This window comes from Phacochoerus africanus, chromosome 1 (genome assembly GCF_016906955.1).
Source record: "Phacochoerus africanus isolate WHEZ1 chromosome 1, ROS_Pafr_v1, whole genome shotgun sequence".
Lineage (NCBI taxonomy): Eukaryota > Metazoa > Chordata > Mammalia > Artiodactyla > Suidae > Phacochoerus > Phacochoerus africanus.
The window spans coordinates 264,711,881-264,729,195 of record NC_062544.1 but is presented as its reverse complement, the minus strand read 5'-3'; the positions used below and the strand labels follow the sequence as shown (position 1 = coordinate 264,729,195).

Genomic DNA, 17,315 nt, shown 5'->3' with positions numbered 1-17,315 from the left:
AAAAAAAATCATCTATTATGAAATAAATAATGTTTTTGTAATCTGATAACTCTGTGGGGAAAATACCTAGAATTATTATTTTTAAGAGGGGATTCATTGGCCCTCCTTGGGCTATAGCCCTCTCAAATGTCCCTTGAACCACCTTGAACCATGGGGTATTTGATTCCAGACAGCCTCTTAAAAAAAAAAAAAAGAAAATTAGGTCTTTGCTTTGGTAGCACATATAGTAAAATTAGAATGAAAAAACTGGAGAATACTAGCATGGTCCCTGAACAATGATAATACACAAATTTGTGAAGCATTCTTGTTTTTATACTCTAATAAAAATTAAAGTAGTTGAGTTTTTTTTTTTTAAGATTGAGCTATACTATGTCTGCTTATGTTTAAAAATTGAGACATAAATGAAATAAAAAAAGTACTTACGTAAGAGCTCACAAAAGTGAAGTACCATAATTTTAAGAAAATTTTGCTTGCTTAGTAGTCAGATGACAATTTTTAAATAATGTGTTTTTACCATCCTTTAACTTTAGAACTCAGTTTATAAAAAGCGCCTTAAAAAACACTTTTATAAATTCATAAAATTATCCAGATTAACTACTTTACATTGCCCAAATTCATGATAGAATTGTTTCATTCTCCTTTTCATTTTGTCTGTGAAGTTAATGCTAATATTGATATCTGATTGAACTGTAGTATTATTAACCCTATTTCAAATAAAAACAAATCTCAGCTTAGATAAGGAGAGACTTTATTAAAAAAGACACACAATAGGGAAAAAGCTTGGAGATCAGAAATCTGCAAGTGTCTCAAAATTAAACATAAAAAAGGATTTACTTTTGTGGAACAAGAGCTTAGCAGAAAATTTTAAGAGGAAGTTGGACAAAGAAGGAGCATGCAAATAGTATATTACATGGGATCTGTTGACTCAAAAAATGCACAACTTTAAAGGTGAGCATTATATTTTATTCAGTGGACATACTAAAGACATACACACTGAGGAATTAAGCCTAGGAGAGAGCAACTCAGATAGCTCTGATGGATTATTCCAAAGAGGTAAGAGAAGAGCCAGGATATACAGGAATTTTTATAAAAATAAAGAAGAAAACAGGTAGTCAGACCATCAAAAGATTACTGTTAATTAAACAAATTCAGATATCTCAAGTTAGTGAAGTTGTGCTCTTCTGAGTATGAGAAGAGACAAGAGTCTGAGCTCAGCGAAATCATTCCTTTAATATACACTTTATCTACGGAGAGGTTGTACTTTTTTTTTTTTTTCTAACGAATTTGATAGGAAATGTGTCTGTGGGCCTGCTGACTGGGGGATAAGCTGATGGGGTTGGGGGAAGCATATTCTGTATCTTAGTCTTTCCCCTGGGGATGGGGACAAGCCAAAGTTCAGGAGCCTGTGGGGAAATAGAAGCCTGAATAAAGTTTGGTTACAATAAAGGAGGGGGAAAATAATAGGCAATTATAAATACCTGGTCAAGAGCTATAACTTTACACTGGTGTTTATGTGCGTGAGATACATTCATTGGTAGTGTAGTTTATACCAAGCTAATTTGATGAGTTGGTATGTACTTGTGGTATCATAGAAAGATATTTGGTCTTTTCCTTCTTCTCTCCTAAAACGGAGTTTCTAAAAACCTGAGTGATAAGGATGATAGAGACCTTTTGTTCTAAAGATGCAAGTCTTAGTAAGCAGACTCCTAGATAGTGTCAGGATAGGTAGGGTTTGGTTGCCAGAAAGACCATGCCTTAATTGGAAGCTTGGAATTTTTAGCCCTATCCCCAAATTTTGGGGAGGGAGGAGAAGCTAGAGATTGAGTTAATCGCCAATAGCCAATGAAGTCTCCATAAAAATACCTAAATGATGGGGTTTGGAAGCTTCTAGTTTCATGAACACATGAGGGGCTGAGAGGATGGTGAAGCTGAAAAAGGCATAGAAACTCCATGACCTCTCTTCCCCATACTTTGCCCTCTGATCACCTTCACTTTGGCTATTTCGGAGTTTATCCTTAACAAAAAAATTGGAAAATGTAAGTAAGTGTTTTCCTGAATTCTGTGAGATGTACTAGGAAATTTTTGAACCTGAGGAGGGGGCCAGGAACTACCTATTTATAGTTGATAGGTCAAAAGTATGCATAGCAGGAAATCTGTGACTGGTACCTGGAACTGGGACAGTCTTGTGGGACTGAGCTCTTCAACTTGTGAGATCTGATGCCAACTCCAAGTAGACAGTGTCAGATCGGATCTGAATTGTTGAACACACAGTCAATGTCTAGGAAGTTAAGTGGTATTGGAAGAGACACCTTGCACTGATGTCAAAAAGAACAAGAAAAAACTTTCATTTGGTGTTAGAAAAAATGGAGTTTGCTAGAACAGCCCTGGCTCAGAGAAACATGGCTTGTGAAGAGAAATAATTCAAGGATAGGGAATGAGGAATCTTTTATTGCTGGATGGCTAATTGGTCACCCATAGTATGAAACTTCAGCCTCATTGCAATCACTTACCAAATGTAAAAGTTACTAGTGGTATTTAGAAATGGCTGTGAATCTGACTTCCAAGGATAACCAAGGAAATGCAAGATAAAAAGAAGTGTGCCAAACATACAATTCATTGTTGGTTATTATTACGTGCAATAGCTAAATGAAAGAAAATGCTCAGTCAGGCTTGATGCTGGACTAAGCACAGACTTTACTTGGTGAGCTTCAAGGGACCTGTCCTGGCAGGGTGGAAATTTTTAAAGGTTTACTAAGAAATGAGATGAATTAGGGAAACATTGACGGGGGTGAATCAAAGAGGAAAGAGAAAGGGGAAAGTCAAAAAGCCTATTCCAAAAGGGTGGGGATTTTTAGATGGTTATTTAAAAATGAGATTAAAGCATACAGTGATGTTGTCAAAACAAAGACCTTAATACACCACTCTTGAAGGTTAGATGGATCAATGAAAGCCCCTGCTGGTTTCCCAACATTTGAGGGTACCAAATAAGTCTACTTTATGTGCCCGCACTTGGAGGAATTTTAAAAATGAGAAAGGCAAACATTTCAATGACAAACTAGAAGTGGAAATGTTTAATGCCATAACTGAGCAGATTAATCAATATAAAGACTGACAAAAGGCCCCTGGTCCCTCAGTTTGAAATCCTGCTGGAGACCCAAATCCTTCTGTACTTGAGTGGATGTAATGGTCAAGGGGTAGAAATAAAAGTTTATGGGATTTGACATAACAGCCACCATCATATCAAAACCTGATGGTGAAGCATAAACATTGGCTTTAATTAGGTTTAGCAAATATAGAAACACAAAAGCTGACAGTATTAAGGTGGAGGTTTGGAAGAAAATTAGAATTTTTTTTAATCAATTTTATTTTTTCAGGGTCACACCCATGGTATATGGAGGTTCCCAGGCTAGGGGCTGAATCAGAGCTAAAGCTGCTGACCTACACCACAGCCAGAGCAATGCAGGATCTGAGCTGTGTCTGCAATCTACACCACAGCTCAGGGCAATGACGGTTCCCTAACCTACTGAGTGAGGCCAAGGATCGAACAAGCATCCTCAGGGATGCTAGTCGGATTCGTTTCCACTGTACCACAATGGAACTCCTCTACCTAATATTTAAAACCAAAACCTATTAATGAAGACCCAATGAAGGCTACAATTAGGAATGTCAGGTTTGGTGGGATTAAAGTAAAAATTGGGAGAAGAGCTGGTAAGTTTCAACTGGCTTTATTTGACATGGTTGCAGCTCTTTCTCATGAATGTATTATTAGGACAGACATTGGGTCTGACTGGGCACAATTCTCCTATCTAATATTGTAACACATGGCATGTAAATCTATCTTTCAAGCAATACTAATTGGACATGCTAAATGGGAACCGCTAAGACTGGCTGACCCCAAAAAGTACAGGATAGAAATTGGAGTGTTATTATGGACAAGTTCTCTGAGATAGCCCTATGCTGAATATATTCTAGGGCTTACGGCAAAGCCTGTGAGTGCCTCCCTGCCGTGGCAACTGGGACTTTGGGATTGTTCATTTGAGGAAAAATTACTAGTTAGTATCAGACATTAGTTATACATCTCCCTATGACTAAAGAACATAAAATAATCTTAAAACCTGAAATATCCATAATAGTCTGGAGAATATTGGATAAATGTTCTAATAGGGAGGGCAATGTCCAGAAGAGTTCCATAACAAAAGGAAATAGTTTACATTTGGCCCTCCATATCTTCAGGTCCCACATCCATAGATTCAACCTGGATGGAGATTTTTTGTTTGTTTGTTTGTTTTTTGGTCTTATTTTTAGGGCCACACATGCAGCATATGGAAGTTCCCAGGCTAGGGGTCAAATTGGAGCTGCGGCTGCTGGCCTACACTACAGCCACAGCAATGCAGTAATCCAAGCAGCATCTGTGACCTACACCACAGCTCATGGCAATGCTGGATCTTTAACCCACTGAGCAAGGCCAGGGATTGAACCTGCGTCCTCGTGGATACCAGTTGGGTTTGTTACTGCTGAGCCTCAGTAGAAACTCCTGGAAAATGTTTTAGAATCCAAAAAGCAAAACTTGAATTTGCCATTTACAGATTTACACTGTAGTAGGTATTACATGCCATCTAGAGATGACTTATAGTATACAGAAGTATATGTATAAGTTGTATGCAAATACCACCACATTTTATATATAAGAGATTTGAACATCCTTGGGTTTTGGTGTCTGTGGGAGCTGTGCAACCAATCCCCATCGGATACTTAAGGACGACTATATATAAAAACTTTATCCCAGTGGAACCCAAGAATACAGGGAGCTCTTTCCCCAAGACTGAGTTTGTAACTGTGTGAAGAGCTGCTGGATTCTACCAGCAGCTTGGACAGTGTCCTATAAATAGCAATCAACTGACCAAGGAAGAGGTGTTTGATTTATGGATGGCAGTCCACAGATGAACAGACAGCATCCTGTTTGGAAGTTCATTACTCTGACAGAAAAAGGTAAAAACAAATCAGCTCAGTGGCTGAATTGCTTGCTTCTTGTTACAATGTTTTAATTTTTACTAACTTTTGGGCAGCATCCACCAAGCCCAAAAGCCTTGTGCTTGCCCAACCTCAAGATGAAAGAAAGAGCCGAGTCAGTGACAGAAACATCACTGATTTATTGGATGAGGGATCTTACATGTTTAAAGCAAGGTCATGGACAAACCTACTGTGTGTAGCAGATGGTGGGCAGGATATGGCAGTAGTCTACACTACCAGGAGGAGAGGGAGAGGGAGATTATCAATTATAGGGAAGAAGTGATGTCAGGTTGGCTCGTCAGTTGCCAGGGAAACCCCCCTCACTGTCCCTTTGATAAACTATCATATTAGAGATAGTTCTGATATAAATATTGGAATAATCTCTAGTGGAAAAGGGACAAGTAGATAGGCATTTACTCATTGGGCTCTATGATTAAGAGAGAAGTTCAGTCAGGTGAGTAGGTAGAAAGACTGGTTAAGTAAGGAATGTACAGAGAGCAAGAGAAGAGCCATCTTGGGTGGCCTGCCCATACATTAAATCATTGATGCTCACCAATGGCTTGGTCATATGGTCAGACAGAAGGACAATAGGAAACAAACCTACCAACTGGATTCTCACATGGGGCACAGCCCTATGGAAATCACTTTAGGAATTTAAAGTATGTCTTAAAAATAGAACATGTCAATGTCTATCATAAGAACAACTTTCCAGGTTGGAAGGTGATTAGAATTGATGAGTAGATATCCTGATGTGTTCACTTGTGCAGCTACCTGGGTCCACGAAATAAATGGACACTGGGGGCAGGCCTATGGCAATACAGAGATGTGCTGAATTTAGTTCCCAGAGGGTACAAGAGGGAGATGTCTAAACATCTCCCTCTTGTACCATTTGAGACACAAAATGGCAATAAGAACTACTCTGTCTTCTAGCAAAAGAGACAGTGACTGCAGGTGACTGAGTGAGAGATTCCTTAGGGGGAACATAGCTGGAAAGTCAGATTGACGCCAGTCACCCCTGTGGACTACAAATATGCCCTCAAAGAAAGTGACACTGACTCTGGACTGGGCTCTGCTGGCTTGGCAATAGATGCAAATGCTCAGAGTTAAAAAAAAATACTAGAACAGAACACACTGCACCAAATTGAATGGCTGAGTCACAATTCTTAAGAACAAAAAAAAACCTTTCCATGCCATGAGCAATGAGCAGAGAGTTTCCTTCCTCAGGGTAATAGTTTGATAAAGAATTGGAACAGGTAGTTGAAACACTGCCTAAAACATGGAAAGATATAGGCATGTAGGGCTTGATCATATGCCTTCATGAAGGCAAGCTCAGACTCAACATGAGTGGGCTTCAAGAAGTGTCCGCATTAGAGAGAGAACTTTTTTTTCTGGTGGATTTGGGGAAGGTGGCATGGCAGAGAATGCTAGTATGACTATGTCACTCTTCCCAAGCAAGGAGGATGCTGGTGTGATAATTATATTTTTTCCCCGATATCACTGCAACTTTCCTTTTCCAACCAGTTGCTAAAACTACAAGTATAGGAATCAGGGATGATTTCTAAGCAAGAAATTATAACTATGGTTTTAAACATTTATGTTAGAAGTCCAAGGACCTGTCAGAACAGGTGGTGTCCTGACTCTATAGGGCAAAACTGGAGTTAATGAATGTGGTTATATTGCCTAATGGTAAAAATAGCCCCCTAGTTCTCTACTTCTGAAACCCTACCCCACGTAAATGAGAGTGGGTGAGGGGAAGCAGTTGATAGACTAGTACTGACGCCTACTATGTAGACCACTGCAGTGGCTCACCTTAACATCCCTTCCAAAGATGGAAATGATTTGGCATAAATGGAGAAAAGGTAGCCCAGGATGAAAGAATGAGTAAATGGGTGATGAAATGAGGGAAATCCAATATTACATTAACACTTGGAAAGAAGCTCAAAGCAAGCAATGACACTCTTAGCTCAATTACATCAGGTGCCTGAAAGGGTAAAGCCATTATATTGTTGAGACAACTCCTGCTTTTAAAACTTGACAAGATCAAATGGAAACCTATAAAACCGAGTGCCTCACCCTGGGAGACCTTTTCATATGATAGGATGATGGAATGAACTAATTGTGGTTGACTGAATGGGACCCTAGAAATGTGCCGGTATCTACTGTTAGGATCATTCTTTGCTATGAAGAATCCAAAGTCAAAGACAGGGCAGTGGTGGTGGGTGGCTTGTGGTATCAGAGAAAGGCATCTGGTCTTTGTCCCAATTCCTGGCACAGAACTCCTAAAATAACTTCCCGAGTGATATGGATGAGAATTTTTTTGTTCTGGTGATGTGGCTCTTGGGCTCCTAGAAAACTCTGCTTCAGGATGTGAGCGGGTCCCCAGAAAGATGACACATTCGTAGAAGCTTGGAAATCTCAGCCCTTCTTCCCAAACTCTGAGGAGGGGAGAAGGCCTAAAGACTGATTTAATTATCATTGCCCAGTTAAATCTTTATACAAATCCCTAAACAACAGGGATTGGAGATTTGTGGACTAGTGAACACATTAGTGCAGGAGTTTCCTCATGGCACAGCAGGATCTAGTGTAATCACTGCTATGGTTTCAGCTGTGGTGTGGGTTCAATCCCTAGCCTTGAAATTGATGCATGCCATGAGCTTGGCCAAAAAATAAAATAAATCAGCAAATATAAGTAAAGTATTTTCCTCAAATTGAAGGAGGAGGTTGTGGGAATCTCTTAATTTATAGCTGTTAAGTCACAAGTAAGGATGGCCCAGGGCTGTTATTTTTATCTCAAGTGGGGGACTTGAGCCCTTTAACCTGTGGGATCTGATGCTAAATCCAGGTAGACTGCTTCAGAAGTGAATTGAATTGTTGGCCACCTTGTGTGTCAGAGAATCAGAGAAGTGGTTGGTATGGAGGGGAAAGAAAACCCCTTCAAAAGTGTAAAAATCACAGATTAAGTCTCTAATAAATTTGAGAGTTTAGCATTTTTTCTATCTACAAGTACATCATTAATCCTGGTCCACTGCATGAGTCCTACTGATCATAAGAGAGACTGAATAAAGGAGAGTGTTTAAAATTGTTACAAGCTATTCTCACTACTGAAAAAAAATAACTTTAAGTACAAGTTCTACTAGTGATGGGCTAGTAGGTCCAAATTTGCATATGAAGGACAGCATATTATTTTCACCTTTCAAGTACTTGAGACTATCATATCTTTAGACAATTGATGCTTAACTAAACAACACATTCTCAATGCCTGCATATTTTTTGTAATTCAGTGAGTTGATTCCATTAATCATTTCTGCTGTATTAAGGTAAATAAAGCAGAAAGAAACAAATCTGGTGTTACCTGAGTCATAAGTTCTAGGTAACAGATTCATTCTTACCCCCCATTTAGGAAACCACAGCCTTGTCTATCAGTGATGATCAGAAAATATATGGTTTTCAATTGCTGAGCAGCCCAAATCTTGGCAGATAGGGAGGAGGGAAAAGTATCTTCTCTTGTGAATTTAGCTTCAGCTTCAGGAAAATCTAAGCACTCATCCTTTCATGACACACAAAAGGAGCCGATATCTGAGCTCAGTCCTAATAAAGAGAATCTTCTTATTAGTACCCTAAAACCTATTACTCCAACTTCTCTTTGGATATATGAAATTAAATTCATAATTAATAGCAAGACAAGAAAAATGTAAACGAAAATTTTCTCCCTGCCCTTTTGGCCTCTTCTCTTCCTGCACTGTGCATTGTGCATCTGCATTATGCATCAACCAAACCCTTTCCATCGGCAGGAATACCTGCTCAGCCATAAAGAACAACATTCTCTTAACATCAACAAGACAGCTCCTCAAATATAACATTCCTTCCTGATCTTTTAAGGGTCACACTGAAACAGGAGGGAAGGGGGTAGGGCACAACCCTTAAAAGAATGACATAGTCCTTGAGGATATGACAAGAACTGGTTAGATGGTGCAAGATGGCGGATGATTTGACCTTCAGTGGACCTTGAGTTTCATTATATGCCCATTGTAATACATGAGCTGAATGAAATTGCCCACAGGAACATCCACTCCAAGGCCCAAAAGTGGGCCATGGTCTGATTCCTGGGAACTCCCACCATTTCCCTGAAATAGGTGGAATAACCATCCCACTCATTCACCTGTGAAATTGCCCAGCCCATAAAAACTCACAACTCCATATTTTTGGAACCTCTTGCCTCTCACCTTTTGAGATGGATAGCACTTTGTCTGTGGAGTGTGCATCCCCCAGGGCCACATTCTTCCCTTTTGAGATGGCCCATTTTGTTTTCTTCTCAAACAAATCTACTTCTTAACTATCACTTTGCCTTTCACTGAATTCCTTCTGTGTTGAGACATAAAGAACTTGAACTTAAGTCCCTGGATCAGGTATGTGATTTTAATTAAAAAAAAAAAAAAAAACCAGCAGGTTCAGTCCCAATCTGGGTTTTGGCTGGGTTTAAATCCCATCCCCTGGGTTCTAGTCTCAGACTGAGTCTTTGGCTGGGTTTGAATCCCAGCCTGTGGGTTCTAGTTTCAGTTAGAGTCCCAGCATATAGGTCTGAGTCCCAATCTGAGGTGTACAGTTTCAGCATGATGCTCAGATGTGGCTCATGTAAACTGTCAACAGTATGTCATTTCAGGGACAGGCCTCTTCTCAAAAAATAGTTATAAAACTATGCCTTGACATCTAATGGGTAGAACGTTTTCAGAGCTTTCTGAGTTAGAATCTTCAAATTTGGCTGGAATAAAATTTTCCATTTCTATCATAGATTGATTAATTTTTCATCAACAGATGATTGTTTTCTCCCTTTATCTAATCTCAGGAAGGAGCCTTTAACTTTCCTTTGTAATTCTGTGGCTGGAAACCAAGCTCTTATATTTATGTTTCTATTCTTAAATACTGTTTTTTTTTTTTCCAAAAACAATCATAACCTATAGACCTACTAGCACCAGACACTGTGGCATCTGCTATACATATATAATTTCATTTAGTACTCATAACAAAAATATGGTTTTCATAATATTTTCCCACTTTTTCTGGGGAAGTTAAATAAATTAACATCTGTGATTAAGAATTAACAAATGGTCAACAGGATCTAATCTAAATTGACACTGGTATCTCGACTCTACTACTCTGCAGCTCCCAGTGCATTGTCCACTTTTCAGTGTGTTCATCTTCAATGCCCACCTATTTCTCTACTTCATGTGTTCACTTAATTGTAGACCACGACATACCCCAAAGCCTCTTAAACTTGCCCAACTGAAACCATGGAAGTACAACTTGTCCATGTCTCTGGATTGTTAGATTTTCCTAAGTCTTCTGCATGCAAAGCAGAGATTTTAAAGGTGGGTTACACGGATCCCTCCAGGTTTGATAATTGGTCTCAGGGAATTCTATGATATCCCTAGAGCTATGCAAAATAATACAAAAAATGTATATGTGTATATGACGTGTGTGAGAGAAAGAATATTCACTTTCCCACCAGTTATCCTCTTCACAGATGTACAGAAGTTTAAGGCAGGGGTCATATCACTGAAGGGCTTCTTTATCCCAAAGCCACTGTGATTCTATAGGTAGACTCCATGACTCTGTTCACAGATAACTTCTGTTCATCATCACATGTGGGAGAGGATTCAAGAGCCGTATTTGGAGGTTCCATCTATGAAGCAGAACAGAGTGTAGGACGGATTTTGTTTTCTGTTCTCATCTACTTCATCATTAACATTTCTCACTTTGTTTCTATCATCTTCTAAGATGTCATCTAAAATATTTCTCCTTTGTGACATATTTTATCTATTTATAAAAAATATTTCATTATTATGTGTATGTGCTCATTTTTATATTAATAGCAGCTATTTATTTTTTACTTTTTTTTTTTTTAGGGTTGCACTTATGGCACATGGAAGTTACTAGGCTAGGGGTTGAATCGGAGCTGCAGCTGCCAGCTTATGCCACAGCCACAGCAATGTGGGAGCCGAGCTGTGTCTGCAAACTACACCACAGCTCAAGGCAACACCGGATCCTTAACTCACTGAGCAAGGCCAGGGATCGAACCTGCATCCTTATGGATAATAGCTGGATTCGTTACCACTGAGCCATGACAGGAACTCCAAAAGCTATTTTAATTACTTAGTTATTATTCATTTTTCGAGCAGAATTTAAAGTATCCTATTTTGGGAACTGATGCACTTTTTTTTTTTTTAACCGAAGTTACTTCAAATTCTTTTTCATCATAATTTTTGAACATCCTTACTGAGATATACTTCACATTTCATAAAATTCCCCCATGTATAGAGTGCAGAACAATAGTTTTTAATATGTTCACAGAATTGTATAAGCTTAACCGCAATATAAATTTAAGATATTTAATCAACTCCCAAAGAAATATCAGCACTCTCCAGCAGTCATTCTCCATCTCCCCCAGCCCTAGACAACAACAAATCTTTTCTACTTCTATAGATCTGTCTATTCTGGATTCTTCATACAAATAGAGTCATATAGTTTCTGGTCCTTTGGGACTGGCTTCTTTCTCTTTTAATGTTATCAAGTTTTAACCATGTTTAATATATAATAATACCTAATTCCTGTTTAACAATAATATTTAATATCATCATTTGCTTATCCATTCATTAGTTGATGATGAATATTTGCTTCTCCACTCTTATTTATTCTTAGTAATGCTGTCGTGAACATTTGTATACAATTTAAGGACATGCTTTATTTTTCTTGGATATTTATACTCATGTCAGTACACACTGTCTTGATTATTGTAGTTATGTAGTAAAAACTTGAAAAATTTGAATCCTCCAACTTTGTTTCTTTTTTTCAAGTTCATTTGACATTTCTGTATTTTCACCTGAATTTTATGAATAGCTGGTCAATTCTTTCTAATTTTTTTTTTTTGTATTTTAATTTTATGGCCACACTTGTGGAATATGTAAGTTCCCAGGCCAGGGACTAAATCCAAGCCACAGATGCAATCTACACCACAGCTGCAGTAGCACTGGATCCTTAACCCTACACCAGGCCAGGAATTGAATCTGGGCATCCATTGCAACTGGAGCCACTGCAGTTAGATTCTTAACATACTATACCACAATGGAAACTCCAAGCCTATCAATTTCTGCAAAAAAGAAAAATCCAGTTTGGGGTTAATTAGGATTATGTTGAATCTATAGATTATTTTGGAAAATGTTGCCATTCAATGACTATTAAGTCTTTTAATCCATAAATATTGAGTGTCTTTTCATTAATTTATACATGCTTTAACAAGATTATTTTTAAATTTTATTTCCAGAATATTCACTGTTAATGTGTAGAAATTGAGTTCTGTAGATTGACCCTGTATCCTGAAAACTTGTTAAAACCATTTATTTAATCCATTAATCTAATAATGGATTTTAATGGGGAATTTAAAAATATGTATATATAAGATAATGTCATTTATAATCACAAACATATTTTTATATCTTTCTAATTTTGATGCATCATTTTTCTCTAATTTCATTACCTAGAAACTCTAGTACAATGTTTGTAAAAGTGGCAATAGTGCTTTTCTCTTATTCCTTATCTTAGAAAAAATCATCCAGTTTTTAACTAATATGAATAATTTAGCTGCAGAATCTTAAGGATGCCCTTATCTATACAAATTCCTTGTTATTTTTAATATACTTGGTGTTATTAATTATAAAAACTGTAGGATTTTATAAATTGCTTTCCTGCTTGCATTGAGATGATTGCTTTTGTCGTTTATTCTATTAAAATGATATATCACATTAATAGACCTTTGGGGAGGATGTTAAACCTCTCTTGCATTCCAAGAAAAATCTCACTTGTTCATGTCATATGATCTTTTTATATTTTGCTGGATTTAATTTACATTTTGTTGAGAATTTTTCTCTCATATGGGATATTTGTCTTCTGATAGCTTTGTCTAGTTTTGGTTTCAGGATAAGACTGGCTTCAAATATGTTGGAATTGTTTCCTCTTCTATTTTTTAGAAGATTTTGTGAAGGATTAGTATTAACCATTCTATAAATATTTGGGGGAAATCACTAGGGAAGCCATCTGGGCCTTAGCTTTCCTTTGTGGGAAAATTTTAAATTGCTAATTCAATTACTTTATTTATTGGGCTATTCATATTTTCAGTTCTTCTTGAATAAGTTTAATAGTTTGTGCTATTCTAGGACTTTGTTCATATGAACAAAGTTCATAACTTTGACTAAGTTATCTAATTTCTTGACACAGTTGTTCAGAGTATTCTCTTACATTCTTTCAGTTCTGTTAGGGCTATAGTTATATTTTCATTACTGATTTTGGTAAGGTGAAACTTTTTTGGTAGACAGATCAGTTGAATTTGTTGATTTTTAAAAAAAAACAGTTTTTGGTTTCATCAAATGTCACTATAAATTTTCTATTCTGCATTCCACTTGTTTCCACAATAATATTTATTATTTCTGTCCTTCTGCTTGCTTTGCATCTGCTTTGGTTCTCTCTTTCTCTGATTTCTGAGTTAAGGTGAAATATGTGGTTATTGATTTGACATCCTTTTGTTGTTGTTGTTGTTGTTGTTTTGTCTTTTTAGGGCCGCACCCACGGTATATGGAGGTTCCTAGGCTAGGGATCGAATCAGAACTGTAGCTGCCAGCCTACCCTACAACCACGACAATGTGGGATCTGAGCCGTGTCTGCGACATACATCACAGCTCACCACAACGCCGTATTCTTAACCCACTTAGCCTGAGTGACGCCAGGGATCGAACTTGTGTCCTCATAGAATCTAGTCAGGATCCTTAAGCACTGAGCCACGACGGGAACTCCGCCCACTTTTTTTTTAAATGGATGTTGGCTGCTGTAAGTTTCCCTCTTAACAGTCAGCAGATGTAATCCACAAGTTTGGTAAGTAATAGGTTGTGTTATTTATATTAAAGTATTTTAAATTTTCCCAGTTTATTATTTGAAAAATTATTTACTGCAGAATATGTTAACTTTCATTCATATAATCATGTGTTTTAAAGTAGAAAAAGCATATTTTGATACCATTTATGTTAATATTATTTACCACTTATATTTTTTCATTTCTTTATATGGATTTGAATTCTCATCTGGTATCATTTTCTTATCTACATAGCTTTGCTTTCACTTGCCTCTATTGTGCTCTCATTGTCAAATAGATTACATTTTTAAATTTTATAAGCCTAACACAGTTAAACACCTTTTTGTGTAATTTAAAAAAATTGTCAATAAAAAAATGGAGACATATAACTATAATATTTTAAAATCACCTACATAATTTCCTTTACTGGAGGTCTTTTCTTTTTCAAAAGTATGAATTGATTTACTCTCTCATGTTCTTCTTTTAGGATGAATAACTACTCAGTATTTTTGATAAAGATGGTCTGCAAACATTTTGTTATTCTTTAGGTAGGAATTATTTTTATTTCATTTTCTTTTATGAAAAACAGTTTTCTTTGTTGAAATATTTTTGGTAGACTTTTTTTCTGTAGCACTCTGAATATGTCATTCTACTACATTATGGGATTCACTGTTTTTTATGACTTATGAGAAGTCAACTGTTAATCCTTGCTGTGATGAATCATTTTCTATTCATGCTTTCAAGATATTTTTCCTTTTTCTTTGATTTTTAACAATTTGACTATAAGGTGTCTGAATGTGGATCTTTTTATATTAACACTTGTAGTCTGTTGAGATTTTTTTTGATTTGTAGATTGATATTTTTCATCAGATTTGGGAAATTTTGCTGCCATTATGTCTTCAAATATTTGTCTCACCAAACTGGTAATCCCATTATGCAGTTATTGATGTGCTTATGGTTTTTCACATTTCTCTCAGGCTCTGTTTATTTTCAATCTTTGTTTTCTATTCTTCCTATTTTATAATCTTTTCTAATCTGTTTTCAATGTTGCTGATTCTTTTTTTCTACCAGCTTAAATTTACTGTTGAGTCTTTCTTGTAAATTTTTATTTTAATAATTGTAATTTTCAACTTCAGACTTTCAATTTGATTTTTTATATCTCAACGGATATTCTTTATTTGATGAGATTCTTCAAATATATCTACCTTTAGTTCTTTGAACATATTTTATTTTTATTTTTGTCTTTTTGCCATTTGTTGGGCTGCTCCTGTGGCATATGGAGGTTCCCAGGCGAGGGGGCAAATCGGAGCTGTAGCTGCCGGCCTACACCAGAACCACAGCAACGTGGGGTCCAAGCCGTGTCTGCAACCTACACCACAGCTCATGGCAACGCCAGATCCTTAACCCACTGAGCAAGGCCAGGGATCGAACCTGCAAACTCATGGTTCCTAGTCGGATTCATTAACCACTGAGCCATGACGGGAACTCCTGAACATATTTTATAGTAGCAGCTTTCAAACCTTTGACAAGTCAACATGAGGGTTTCCTCAAAAGAAATTTCTATTGCCTACTTTTTTCTTATTTTTCTTTCTATTTACGAGCCATACTTTCTTTGTACATCTCAGTGTTTTATTGATTTCCCCCCATCCCTCCTGAGGGGGTATTTGATATGATGTTGCTTCCTTGATCACGTATTCATTTGGTTAGCTCGCTAAACTACTTCTTAGAGTCTTATTTTCCTGATAATGTAGAGCATCTTGAGTTGTGCAGTAACCAACAGTTCTTGTTGGATTTTTCCTGATTTTATCTTTTAGTCTGGTGATATTTTAGCTATCTAGTGGTCATACCTGGGTCAATTAACCCACTTCTTAGTCAAAGATTTTTTAAAATATCTAGTTAGAGTTTTATCCTTTACTATTTTTACTGTTAGATATGGGTCTGGTGTAGAGGTTGCTCTCACAGTTTAAGGAGTTAAGGAACTTTTTCCATATTCATCTAGAAACTAATCATTTAGATCTTTCTTCTCCGAACTTTTGTAAGAGGGCACAGCCTAAATCATGCACATAGCTTTTTACCATGCCAGGAATGGGTGTAATTTTTTTATCCTAGTTGCCTAGGATGTGCCTCAGAGAAGCTTATTGTACAGCCAGTGTTTTGTCAGAATTGTGCTTAAGTTCCCTGTGCCAGTAAGGCTTCTTCCCTTTGCAGATGGATATTTATGTAGCTTGGGGAATGTTTTTAATACTGCCTCATGTCCAGTTGATTGTTTATGATCTGGTGCAGCCTAGCACATGCAAGACAACATTCCCGATCCCCATGGTTGACCGACACTCCAAAGAAGACACTTCAGGACTATCTTTTCCCTGGGTTCTCTTCAATTTCTGGTTCCTTGGCCATATTACTTGTTGCTACTAGTATCATAATGCTATCAGTGCACTCTTAATTTATTCCCTCTGACTTCTTGATTTTTTTTTTTTTTTGGTCTTTTTAGGGCCACACCTGCAGCATATGGAAGTTCCCAGGTTAGGGCTCGAATTGCAGCTGTAGCTGCTGGCCTGTGTCTCAGCCACCGCAACTCAGGATCTGACCCACAGCTGCTGAGACCTACACAACAGCTCACAGCAACAACAATTGCTGAACCCACTGAGCAAGGCCAGGGATTGAACCTGCCTCCTCATAGACACTAGTCAGGTTCGTTACTGTTCAGCCATGACAGGAATTCCCTGGAATATTATTTTCCCTTAACTTTGTTTAAATTTCCTAGGACTTTTGCAATTCCAAATAAGAATTACTAGCAATGAGAGAAAAAGTAAGTGTTCATTATTGAAGAATATTTCCTATTCAATATTTCCAAGATATTGAATAGTTCACAAGGTCAAAAAAAAAAAAAAAAGGAGACAAAGTTAGTTTACAGAGAACAAATACTTTACATTAGAAATATTCAATATTTTAATCTTAAGATAACTGTAAAAGTATATGTTTATCACAAGTTAAAACATCTTTCCATGATTAGAGAAAAAGTATGTATACCTTTGATATAGAGAATTACTTTTAATCAGTGTTTTTAGTTTATATTGTGCAACTCAACTATTTGAGATAATATGCATTTTCTATATCATTTAAAAACATTTATATCAACAAAAAACATATAAACATTTATTTTTGACAATGGTACATGTCATTCACCAAAAATCTAATTTGCTTTCAGTATTTTTAAAGAGAAAAATAAATAAATAATCTTCAAACAATTTCCAATGTGCTTTTGGGACCTATCTTAGGGTAAAATTGTGTAATGCTTGTTTCTTTTCCCAAACTCTCAGTGGGAATCCTCAGTCAATTGTTGCAGTGATTAGATCTTAGTTTGTGGCATGTTGAAACACTTTAAATCAGGACAGAGGAGGTGAAGAAA

At 36.9% G+C, this 17,315-nt stretch overlaps 1 non-coding gene across 1 annotated transcript; it reads left to right on the top strand.

The window, feature by feature from the left end:
• The first annotated feature begins 206 nt into the window (after positions 1–206).
• On the top strand, positions 207–313 carry LOC125114232 (U6 spliceosomal RNA). The gene has a single exon (XR_007131743.1). It is a non-coding gene; the product is annotated as a U6 spliceosomal RNA (small nuclear RNA).
• The last annotated feature ends 17,002 nt before the right edge of the window (positions 314–17,315 follow it).